Here is a 12,454-nt window from a genome sequence, read left to right as displayed (position 1 = left end):
CAGTAATCTCGTATGATCGAGTAGTAGAGGCACCTCGAGCCCCTTAAGGGCCGAGAGATGACGAGCCTGAGAACTCCTATGCCCCCGGGCTACGGAAACTCTACTCGCTTCCTCACCCTTGAGGCAATCGAGATCGCCTTAAACAAAAGATCAAACGAGGAATACAAACATAGGCGCAAGGGGAAATGAAGGAGCCTCGAGCGGAAAGATAGATAAACATTTTACAACCACTTAAAGACATTGTATTACTTAAAGACAAATTAACAGAGTACTATACAAGGGGCCCCAAGCACCCAAAGCAGGCTCACAGGCCTTAGTCCGCATCACAGTCCTCACCACCCTCGCCTGCGCCTGAGCTAGTCTCAGGGGGAAGTACCTCGGGCTCAAATAGCTTGGCCAGCTTCTCCCCAGGGACCTCTACTGTCACGGAACCGTCCAAATTATAAGAGCACAAGTACAAAAACAATCGCCGAAGTGATCAATTTATCATACTTGAGCCCATATAATTCCGGTAGTCCATCAAAATCACGAGGGATTTCAAACCAACCAACATACAAGCCAAGATCGTAGTGATTCAACATAACAAGTCACACGTTACATGCATTTCACGAGTAGTTCAAGTATATCGGAGTTCGATAAGATTATTACAACTCAAGTTTACAAATAGCGGAAGCAAAGTAATTTGAAACCAATATCACTTTTATTTCAAATACATGCCAGTACCATGGTCCATTCTAACAAAAGCATCATAGATGAGGTAAGTAGGAAGGATCATGCCCATGATCTTACTCCTTCCCTAAAGCAGGAGTCATCCAAATCTTGCAGTAGCTATGATACATCACAACCTGCAACAAGTGGGAATAAACCCTGAGTACGAGAATGTACTCAGCTAGACTTACCCGTCATAAACCAGAAATAAATGACACCAAGGAGTATGCAAGGCTGATATATAAGTGGAGCTTGTTGGACAACATTTTGCATAAAAAGCTTAAGTATAAAGAGTTAAACCTTTCTTATTTAGCATCCATTTAATTCTCATTAACCTATCAACTAGATTAGCACCTGTACTATAGCAATCACTTGATTAATATCAATCAATAATAACCATATCAGGTTTGTCAAGGCCATCATCATCATCATCATCATCATAGAACCAGTAAGTTATTTAGTGAATGCTACGTTTGCCGCTGCTCTGTCAAGTTCTCACTATCCGGGAGAGACGGCGATTCGAATCGATTCCTATCCAGCTGGAGGGGTATTCCTAGCACTCACCCAAGCATCCCCCGTCGGAGAGCCAACGGGTCACCTTTGGTACGACTCAGGAATCGCGGTTCCGATCAGCGCCGCACTCCTAGGGCTACCACTCTGCCAGGGAGGTCAGGAAATTTAACTCACCTGCCTTTGGACTTACGCCAATGGTCCCCCGCACACCGCACTTCCGCCGGTAGTGCGCACTTTATACTTGCCGGTCTTCCGACCTGAGTCATACTACTAGGCTTCGCGGTCGGAACGACTTATCCGGCCAACTAAGTGTTAGGCATGCGTTCAACATGACAAGAGGACGTACAACGATCGGTCCTTAATCGACACAGATGGGGATAGATCCACACCCAAGACCTCCATGTCTTGTTGCGTCACTATCATCATCCCGCCCGGTCTCCTTTCATATTATTAACACATGGTTCTTTTCCACGATAGCAAATATAGCCAACCGTGATCTGGAATCCACCTATATCCTGCACGTGACAGGAAATCACCTGGCTTCTACCGAGCTAAGCATGGCTAAGCATAGACGTGATCCTGACTAATTAGGATTCAGGTTATATATATACTGGACAAGGAAGGGTATATATATGCAGCAAGGGTTTCATCCAACTCCTATACTTAATGCAACAATACATATATAACATATATATACTCATTCACTTTCAAAAAGTAGGAGGCTTATAATGCTCCGGGGCTTGCCTGGAATGTGACACCGAGTCAGATTAGTTAGCTTGCTCCGTCTTGGTGACATCTAAGATCATAACACTTGCTTAATCATTCCATCTACGGGATGATCCACCATCACGTCCTTCACGTGGTTCATCTAGCGTACCTAGATGACATGCAAGATGCAAGTGCATGAACACATGTTTCATAGGATCACATAACACTAATTAACGCCACCAAGACATGAGTCACTTAAAACCACACACAATGTAAGTTAATCAAGCATTCATGCATTTTTAGCAATTCTGGACATACATGCAACAGTTGAGTAAATAAATCATAACCAGAGTTCTACAGACCCAAAATCCATGCAACAAGACATTATGGAAAGCTTATAAAATTATATACAATTCATATTTAATCATCTTAGCATGATTAGAAAGTTACCTAAGTCAAACATACATATTTACAGAATCTGGTCCAGGAATTCCAGAGAACAAGCATTTTGACAGATAAACTTTATACCCTTATAACTCACAAACCATTTATCCAAATGATATGAAACTCTAACACAAGCGAGATGAAAGAGTTATCTACAACTTTTGTATAGACAAGTTTCACAGCAAACATAATTTATACAATGGAATTAATTGCACAATCAGGACTGCGCATGTTGCCCCAAACAGTAGGGTACAATTATAGGCAGGAAAACTGATAGGAACTTCAAACAAGCATAACTGGAGTTGTAGCCCTCCAACAAACATGATTTTTAACTTCACAGAAAGCTTATAAAGTTACCTACAACTTTCTTATTCTCATATAATGATGATTTCATAGTTAACAAGATCAATTAACCCCATGAAGACATCTCTGTTCAAAGCATAGACAGGACATACCATGCCACATTAAACAGATATAACATCATTTTCACATGTCCACAAATTATGATTATGGACTCTCTAGAAATCTTACTAAATTATGAACAACTTTGTTATAAACATCAAGAGCACATTCCATCACTAAAAATATCACACATAGCAATATACCAAGCAAACAACTATAAAAGCAATCTATCATTTTTAGGACAGCCCACAACAGCTTCTTGTTTAAATCATAACTGGAGTTACATAACTCCAAAAGACATACAAGAAGACATTCTGGAAAGCTTAAGAAATTATCTACATTTGATATTTAGACATCAAAGCATGATTCTCAACTTAAGCTGGTCGAAATACTAGGATTACTGAATCGGGTCCTAACAGGACAGAGAGCAACCATTTCTGAAATTCAACTTTGCACAGACATAACTCACAAACCAAAAGGCCAAATACTACCAAAGTTTAACAGAAGCTAGATAAATGAATTATCTACAACTTTTCTATAAACAAGACTCCCAGAAAACATCATTTACGTATTGTAATCCAAATAGTTCCAAAAACTGTTTAGAAACAACAATTGCAAGCAATTAATTATTAACTTATGTTTCAAACATGCATTTGAGCAAAACCATTGTTACCAACAGTTTGCACATATCTAAAGAACACCAGAAAACATAGTGGTCATTACCAAATAAATTTATTTAATGCATTTCTTAATTTATTTGGATAATAAGGTGAATTAAAGAACATATAACAAAATTGCTCAATAACTTCCACCAAAATTACAGTAGCTTCTAAACACTATCCATAGCCCACTGTATAAATTTCACTGCATTTGAATAAAGATATCAACATCTATGAAAAAGACAAATTGCTATTGCAATTAACCATGTGAGAACAAGATAAATCTAAAACTCACATTTTCTTCGAACACATGACCATAATATATATCAACATGATACAACAATATCACAGAATGGTAGTGGAACAACATTTTCTATTTTTACATTTTAATTTATAATTATAAACTATTTATCAAGCCCTAAGAAAGTTAAATTAATAACTCATTTATACTGCACTCAAAAATCCTAAAACTTTTACCAGACATCAATCATCACATGAATACCAAGCCACAAAAGTTTCACTTCAATTGGAGCTCTACAGCAGCAGTTATACAAATAGACAAACTCAACTAGTATTAAAAACCTAGCTGCAAAAATCATTTTCCACAGCTAAAAATTTAACCTAAAACATGGCATATTATAGATCAACTGCAAAGAGAATTTCATAAGGATTCCAAAAAGTCTACATTTGCTAATTTACGATTTTTCTATGATTTTATATTGATTTTCAAAGTTCCAGCATTTCTCTAAAACAAATAGGTCCTCGAAGCACTATTCATCTGAGTCATGAGTTCTGCAGAAAACCCCCTGGATTCTGTCGAATTTGCCCTCGTGGTCCTTGGTCGCGAGGAAAACAGAGGACCTCGCCGGAGCTCCCTGTTCCGGCCGGCTGAGGCCTCGTCGGCGGCGATGGAGGGGTGGGGAAGCACCAGGAGGTCACCGCACACCCGCTGGTCGCCTTGGATGGCTGGGAGAGGGCCCGTGGCGGCTTGGCCATGTGCACACGTCGGCGACGGCGGCGGTGGCCGGTGATCGGCTGCTCCAGCGGTCTTCCACCTCGGCCGAGGGGCGCTGGATGTAGAGGAGGAAGAGGCGGATGCGGTGGTGATGCTGGCTGAGCGTGGGAGCGCTTGGATGAGAAGGAACAGCGGCGGCCATGGAGCTCCAGGAGCTCAGCCATGGCCATGGCCGACATGGTCCCGTCCCTGCGGTGGAGAGCGAAGGAAGGGGCGAGGAAGTGGATGGGGATGTTCGCCAGCGACCCAGCAGTCCAAAACACGACGAGGAGACGGCAGGGGCGCGTGGCATGGAGGTGGGACGTGCTGCCCTTGAATGACGACCACGTCGGCATTCTGTCGAATACGTGGCGCGCGCCGGAGTACACAGAGTGGGACGCGAATTTGGACCCTTTCTGCGCCGAATTTGGACATGGGCCGAAAACGAAGTTTGCCAAGCTCGGCCTGCTCTCCAACTTTGATTAAGAGTGCAAAGCCATTAGAGTTATAGATTAGTAGATAATTTAATGCCAACCTTTGAGTGTCAATGATTGATAGTGATTAGCAAAACTCGAAATTGATGACCAAAACGAAATCAAACTGGTGTCACCTTTTGGCATGTTCTAGCCCACAATATGTTCTCCAACTTTTATTTTGGTACCCAAGCAAGTTGTTTATAAGAATTAGGAGAACGCGGGATGCAAACATGACGAACTGAAATTCCAGACTTAGAAATCCGAAATGCTGGAATTTACAGCAGATTCGATCTTGTGACTATTATTTGACAGGCTTAGAAGATGATTCAGACTTGGGCACTTTAACAAAGTTTGTAGCATACAAACTATACTACAACTTTTATTAAAGGACCTTATACTGTTCCTGCCTGGTTAGTAAGATACAAGGCTCCCAACTAGGGTACCCGAACCTGAGCACCTTGAGCACAGCCAAATTTTCTGAGATCCAAAACAACACTGCATTGAATATTGTGAGCTTAATTTCACTAGGATAGGTACCAAACTGGCTCTTGATCTTTAAATAAAGTTTGTTCCACAGAAGCAAAACTACAACTTTTTTTTAAGGTCCAACCTCATAACTGGTACCGAAGTCAAACTTTCACTTTGGTCAAAGTATCAACTTGATAAAGCTCAAACTAGGATTTTAGAGCAAATAAAGCATTTTCTTGGCACAAGCTCAACATGAACCCTTCATGACTTTTGTTGTAGAGTTCATCTAGAGTCATTTGGTCAAGATTGCAAGGTTAGGTTAGTAACCTAAGGTTCCGTTCACTTGATAAGGTCATTCCAACAAGCATGTAACTTATCCTTTCATTTGACCTTTTGAATCCAAACTTCATAAAACTTTTTGAGTGATCAACCTAGGTAGAGATGGAGATGATACACATGAAAGAAGCACCATCAGCACCCACAAGCTTTATTATGCAGGATCATCAAGCATTCACTTGTCGCCACATCAAAGTATGTTTCATACTATCATGTATGGACAAATGATGCTTATGCTCATGAAATGTAAGTGCCAAAACGCAAGACAAACACCTGGGGTGTTACAGCCCTCCCCCCTTAAAAAGAATCTCGTCCCGAGATTCGGTGCGAAAGACTTTCAAGGGAAGAGAAACAATGTCATCCATTTCCGAACCTCAACGATAGCATTTGAACATCAGAGAAGCTAAGTTGGACCAAAAGTTTTCTGATACTTACTTTTCATAGTAAACTTTGGTCTGAAGATGAAGCATTGTTACTTTGGGAGGAATCCAAGAAAGCACTGTCCTGTGCACTTTGTGCTCAAAGTATGAAGGGTGGTTCAGAGCATAAGAAGCTACCTATATCATCAATATCTTTAGTGAAACTAATACAAACCATAAGAACCTTGCACCAAGTCACAAGCTTCTAAGGGTTTCTCATTATATTGGTTCCAGGCTCATTCACAACATTTGAAAAGTAGTCTTCTACCAAAATGGTTGGAGTACAACTTTCCAAGCATGCAGTTCTCTTTCTCTGATGACAAAATTGTACTTACCAACCTGGTTGAGGGAACGATGAATGTGATAGCTGACTTTGTGGGTTCAACACATTCCATGATCATTTACTTCAAGGGGATCCTCGTATGCAAACAACAAAAGTTATTTGGGTGGAATCAGGTGCAACTTCTTAGGTAACACATAGAAGGTATCCAAGACATGTAGGAATTGGATAACCACTACTGAAGAAGGATGATTGTGTGACCCAGAGGTCTCCAACAGTTGCAAGTATTCAACCAATTACCACTCAATTCTACATGAAGCTTGATAAAATTCAGATCCATGCGTCTTCTCACCTCTGACCAAAATTCAGCTCAAACAGGCAACATTTGCATAAGCAGAACATGTACATACTAAACTTGTTTGGTGCTGCAATGGCAGTGTTCTGGACTGGCAAGACATCTCTCAACTCCATGTTTAATTCACTTTCTCATAAAACATATCCCTTGTGGCTATCACTCCATCATTACTTTCCTTAAGATTAGCCTTGCTACTAGCAACCAATCAATTGCCTCTCAGCCCAATATTTTCCAAAGCTTCACTCTTAACCACAACAATTACGGCTGATGCTCAACAATTGGTAACCTCCAAAGCTAGGAGATAAGGATTCATGCCTCTTGGTTGACTTTAGCTGTCACCATGATGCATATAAAGATAAAGACATAGGAAAACTTGGTCATAAGCACAATGGTGATGATCGATGCTTGTTTAACAGATAACTTGTCCAACATTAAGTGTTGGGTGTCCTTTTGGTTCGATGAGGATGACTCATGGTGTTCACTTAATGCTCATCGTCATTGTAGGGATAGTGAAATACTGCCACTTGTCCACCATCTCTTACAGTCAGTTAGTTTTTATGTCAGTGACTTGTTCTTCAAAGGTTAACCTCTAGTTGACTTCAGAAGAATGGCCTATGAGGTCTGGTTGGATATAGGGAAATTTCGATATGATATGGTGAGATTTTCAAGGGAAAAGTCACAAGAAGACATTTCATTGGTATAGTTCCATAATGGATCACAACTAGAAACCTCGATACCAGCGCGTGCCGAGCAGCACATCCTTGTGTCGGCCGCCCACAAGAGGCTCTCGGTTTCGTCGCGGCACCGTTAGCTACTGCTCATGACACCATTATTGATCATATACTCAATGAAAATTTTCATGTGGCACAAAAGTTGGTTGTATGAACAAGCATTGTGCTTAGGAGGGATAGCAAAGCAAAGGTAGTCACAAGGTTGGGAGTCAACATGGAAGTGACCTGAAGATCCAAAACACAACACAGGAGAACATATCTTACTTGTCGAAGACAACTGATCATGGATCTTGCTTTAATTTCCACAAAATCATTGTGTTAACCAAGATAGTTACCAGATAAATGATTAACATGAGATCATGACTGATAATATTTAAGATTAGGGAGAATTGGAGGTTCAATAAACGAGATTCAAGAGACCAAGCTGATACTTAGATTAGGGCTTCATCAACACAGCAGCAACATGATCTGTCATGAAAAGATTATGAGGCTCATGCAACAACAGATAAGCATTGCACTAGATCCACTATAGGACAGGGAACCAAGTGGTCTGAGAGGATTCTTGGGGTAAGGTTTTCGCACATAGAAGGAAGACACCCAAGACATAAGCAAGCATGTGAGAACATAGATGAAATTATCTCCAGCAACCATTACTAAAAGCAAAGGTTGTAGATAGTAAACAGAACATGATGGGAATGTGTTGTTATCCTTTATTGAGTAGGTGCATACTCTTCTTAGGTCGAGAAGATAAATCTCACTAATGTCCAAAAAGGCCAGCCATCTCAAACATATGCATCATGTTGACAGATGGCACAGATTGACCAAAACATAAGCAAGCCATTGAGATAGATAAAAGGGTAACCCAGTTAAATGGGTAGCAAGCACAAGAGCTGAAGAATGTTCTTTAGAAAGATACTCACTAAGATGATTGCAGTTAGGATACAACATGAATATGGTGTACCCCACTAACTGTGAGCATACCTCCTTCTACATGCACGTGTGCATGTGGTTCAAGGATTTAGGGAATTATGACATTGATGCATAACCAATCCAGTAAGTTGCATGATTAAGAATGATTGGCATCATGATATGAGATTCATGATTTGACAAATAACCATTATGCAACCCAACATCTGGTTCTTAGGACAAGGATCATGATACGAGATTGTACCACAAAGTTGGTAGATATGATCATGTCTTTAGGAACAGGATGATTTTTTTTTAGTAGCAAAGTGTCCAAAAGAATTTGGGTAAAGCTCAAACCAGGACATATCATGGGCAAAAGTTGATATTCAAGAAAACCCAACGAGGTTTGGTTAGGTACAGATGCATAAGCTCATGTGTTCTAAGCAAGAAGGTGTACTTGAGGCAACTTATGAGATAAGCACAATGATAAGGCTTGATGACAACTCTTGGTCTCACCGAGGACAAGAGGTTAGACAACTTGTGCTGCAACCACACCTAGAAAGCAAGGCAACCACACATAAAAAGAACTACTGTGTAGGTAACAAAAAGGAAGAACCTAACACCAAGCATAGCTACTCAAGCAACATACAACAAGGCATTTTATCTAACTTTACACAAGCAAAGTGACATCATATTAATTCACAAGTTACTTATTGTTAGAACAAGGGTGACAAGAGCAAAGTTATGCATAGGGCAATCAATCATGATGATGCATGCTTCGTCCTATTCGTCCTCACAAAATTACCAGCCTAAGGTGGTAATCACGTTCTATATCGGTGGCATGATACGCACACTCTCGACATATAGCTAGTCGTTAGCTACAAACAATCTATGCATTCGTGGTTAGCGTACCTGCAGAAAATTTCATTTCAGCCCAACCCAACAATGATATAAGTGCATGAAATGAAATACTAGACTATAGGTTGAAAGCTAGATGCTTCCATATATATATATCCCAATATATATATTTCAGCATCAAACTACCCGAAATGAGATATGCCTATACATACATAGCGACATGTATATATGGCCGTACCACTAACCCACAATTAAGTACCTTCATATATACATGCGTGTAACATGTAAATATTCCAGTAACCAAAGCTAGCTCTCCCCTAGACCGACGGTTGGACGATCATGCTCTCACAACTCACACTTACCTGAGCGTAGGTGCGACGTTGCAAAATTTGAATCTATCAACATATATGGCTAATTCATATATGACGGCTACCTCTACCATTTGACCACAGGGTAGCATAGTGCGATCATCATACATACATACCTTGGCCTGGGCGTCGATGTAAATTGATCCATACATTACCACTCAAGTGAATGGCATCCATACAATAGCACGCCGTATGGACGACGAAATAAAAATTGCAGTATGTAAATCCCCCCATAGTTAGTACTTAACTAAGCCACCTAAAGGTCCTTAGTTGGGCATAGAGGAATGACCACTGGCATACTTAGATTAAAAGTTTAGATTGGAACACACCTATATATAGCTATATGTTGCCAAAACTGATTTTTTTTATAAAGAAAAGTTTTGTTTCAAATATGTTGACGGTCCTTAAGTATCAAATTTAATTATCAAATAAATAAAGAAAAGGATCCAAATGAAATAAAGATCTAGACTTAGGGTTTTATCTGACAGAATTCCACGAGTTTTGGTGTTTGTCTATTTCTGCAGGGGGTTATCAGGAAATATGGAAGAAAGGCCCACATGTCAGGATTACGTAAAGATATTAACGTGCTGCGCAATTATCTTACATCTAGAAGACTCCAGAAGCCACGAGACCGAAGCGGAGGCGAATCGGGGCCAGAGACAGGGCGCCCGCCCTGTCCAACTGGGCGCCCGCCCTGCCCCTAAGTCCAATCAGGACTCTGCTTTGCGGGAAGTCTCCACCGACCTAAAGGATGAATCTAAACCATACAATCTATGTCGGTTTGATCCAAGGGCCCATATTCACTTGAAGGGACTATAAAACCAGACCCCCTGGCCCCTGGAGGAGAGAGCCTCTCAACCCTAATTCATTGTTCAATCAAGGGAGAAGAAGCCTCTGATCAAGATTAGAGCCACCACATCAATTAGATATCTAGATTAGCATAGCTACATAGGATTAGAACTAGAAGGAGTCAATCTTCGATTGGTTTCCGGATCTGTCAGGAGGATTCTTGGTAATTCTCTAATTGTGCTTCTAATTGCTTTCTAATTATCTTTGTTCTTCAATATTATGAATATGACTTTGTTCTACTTCAATATATTGCTTATGACTTTGCTCTATTTGCTTATATTCAAGATTATATTGTTCTTAGTTTATCATAGTTATGTACTTTGCTTAGTTAGATACGATCTATATACATGCTTAGGATCGTATAGCGTTTATCCATCGGATCCATGGGTAAATGATAGATATTGTGTAGGCGTGGTGCTTATACCGTATTTATCTGCGATTGCACCCAATATGCCAGATCGTGGGGTAGTTCGTGATAGTGACAGCTTCATTGATTCTTATATAGTCCCCCTCTCGTGTATTGGGCTGGCAGAGCAACATTATTATAGGGGAGTGATTGCTATGTTTCTCATATTCCTTGCTAATATCACTATGCATGGGGGTAGTCTTGTCTCGCAATGATTGCTAAGTATGCTTGCACTAACTATGATATGCTAGACTATATAGTTAAGAATAACTTAGGGAATATTCTTGTAGTTCGTTCTAATACCATGCTAATGACTTTCTAGAGTATCTAATTGAGGTGCTTATCATATTTATTATGTGGCTAGATCAGATTAGTTATCCTTGTCACTATTATCATTTCATATATCTATTATGTGACACTTATCCCTGTATGAAGAGTTAGATATAATGTTCTCAATTATACATGCAATGATAGATGCTCAATCTCATATTCTATTCTGTAATCAATAGTGATGATTGACTAATCCCTTCCTAGTGGTAAAAATATAAATAACGATACCTGGAATACTTCCCAGTTAAAATGCTACATCGGTATTAATCTGTGCGCTTGCAGATCCCATTCATTATTTATTTAGAAGAGCAATTGCATATTTCAATACCGCGTCTCTCATGTCATGCTGGGGATGACAACTTAGCTTAAGTGGTATGAGGGATAGGTTTGGCATTTTTGGCACCGTTGCTAGATTTAGAACTTAGTCTACTTTTGATAATGATGTTAAGAATACCCAACAAGCATTTTTGGCGCCGTTGCCGGGGAAGGTTGATTACCAATCAGGAATGGAATAAAAGATTTTGAGTTATCATTCGCATCACTAATATGATTGAGCTTATCTATTCTCTCATATAGTTTTACCCCGATATTTTTCTATTTTATCTTATGCAGGGGAATGTATGAATAGAAGACATCTTCCAGGAAATTTTGTTGACAATCCTGAAGCATTATTCAAGAAGACGAGGGCCAAGCTAAAGAAATCATCAACACTTCATGAAGAAGCTTCATCCAATCAAGAAGATCACCGGAACTTGTTTTCAGAGTTCGAAGCCATGGCGAACAAATCGATCCGCGAGTTCTCAGCTCCCACTACGGACAACATCCGCACTGGACCTGCTGCAGAGATCGATGGCAACTTTGAGCTCAAGCCTGGACTTATCAACATGGTGCAATCCAACCAGTTCTGTGGGAAGGCACACGAAGATGCTAGTGCTCATTTACAACACTTCCTGGAGATTTGCAACACATTCACCATAGCAGGAGTTTCCAAAGACGCTATACTACTTCGCCTCTTCCCATTCTCACTGTTAGGAAGAGCGAAGCAGTGGTTCTACGCTACAAAGGAGAAGAATACTACGTGGGCACTCTGCTCAACAAACTTCCTGGCAAAGTTCTTTCCCATGGGCAAGACCAATGCTCTCCGTGGGAAGATTACAAGTTTTCAGCAACAAAATGATGAATCTGTTCCAGAAGCATGGGAGCGCTTTCAAGACTACATCCTAGAATGTCCCCATCATGGAATG

Source organism: Sorghum bicolor, chromosome 3, assembly GCF_000003195.3.
Source record: "Sorghum bicolor cultivar BTx623 chromosome 3, Sorghum_bicolor_NCBIv3, whole genome shotgun sequence".
Taxonomy (NCBI): Eukaryota; Viridiplantae; Streptophyta; class Magnoliopsida; order Poales; family Poaceae; genus Sorghum; species Sorghum bicolor.
Note: the sequence above shows the minus strand (reverse complement) of the source record.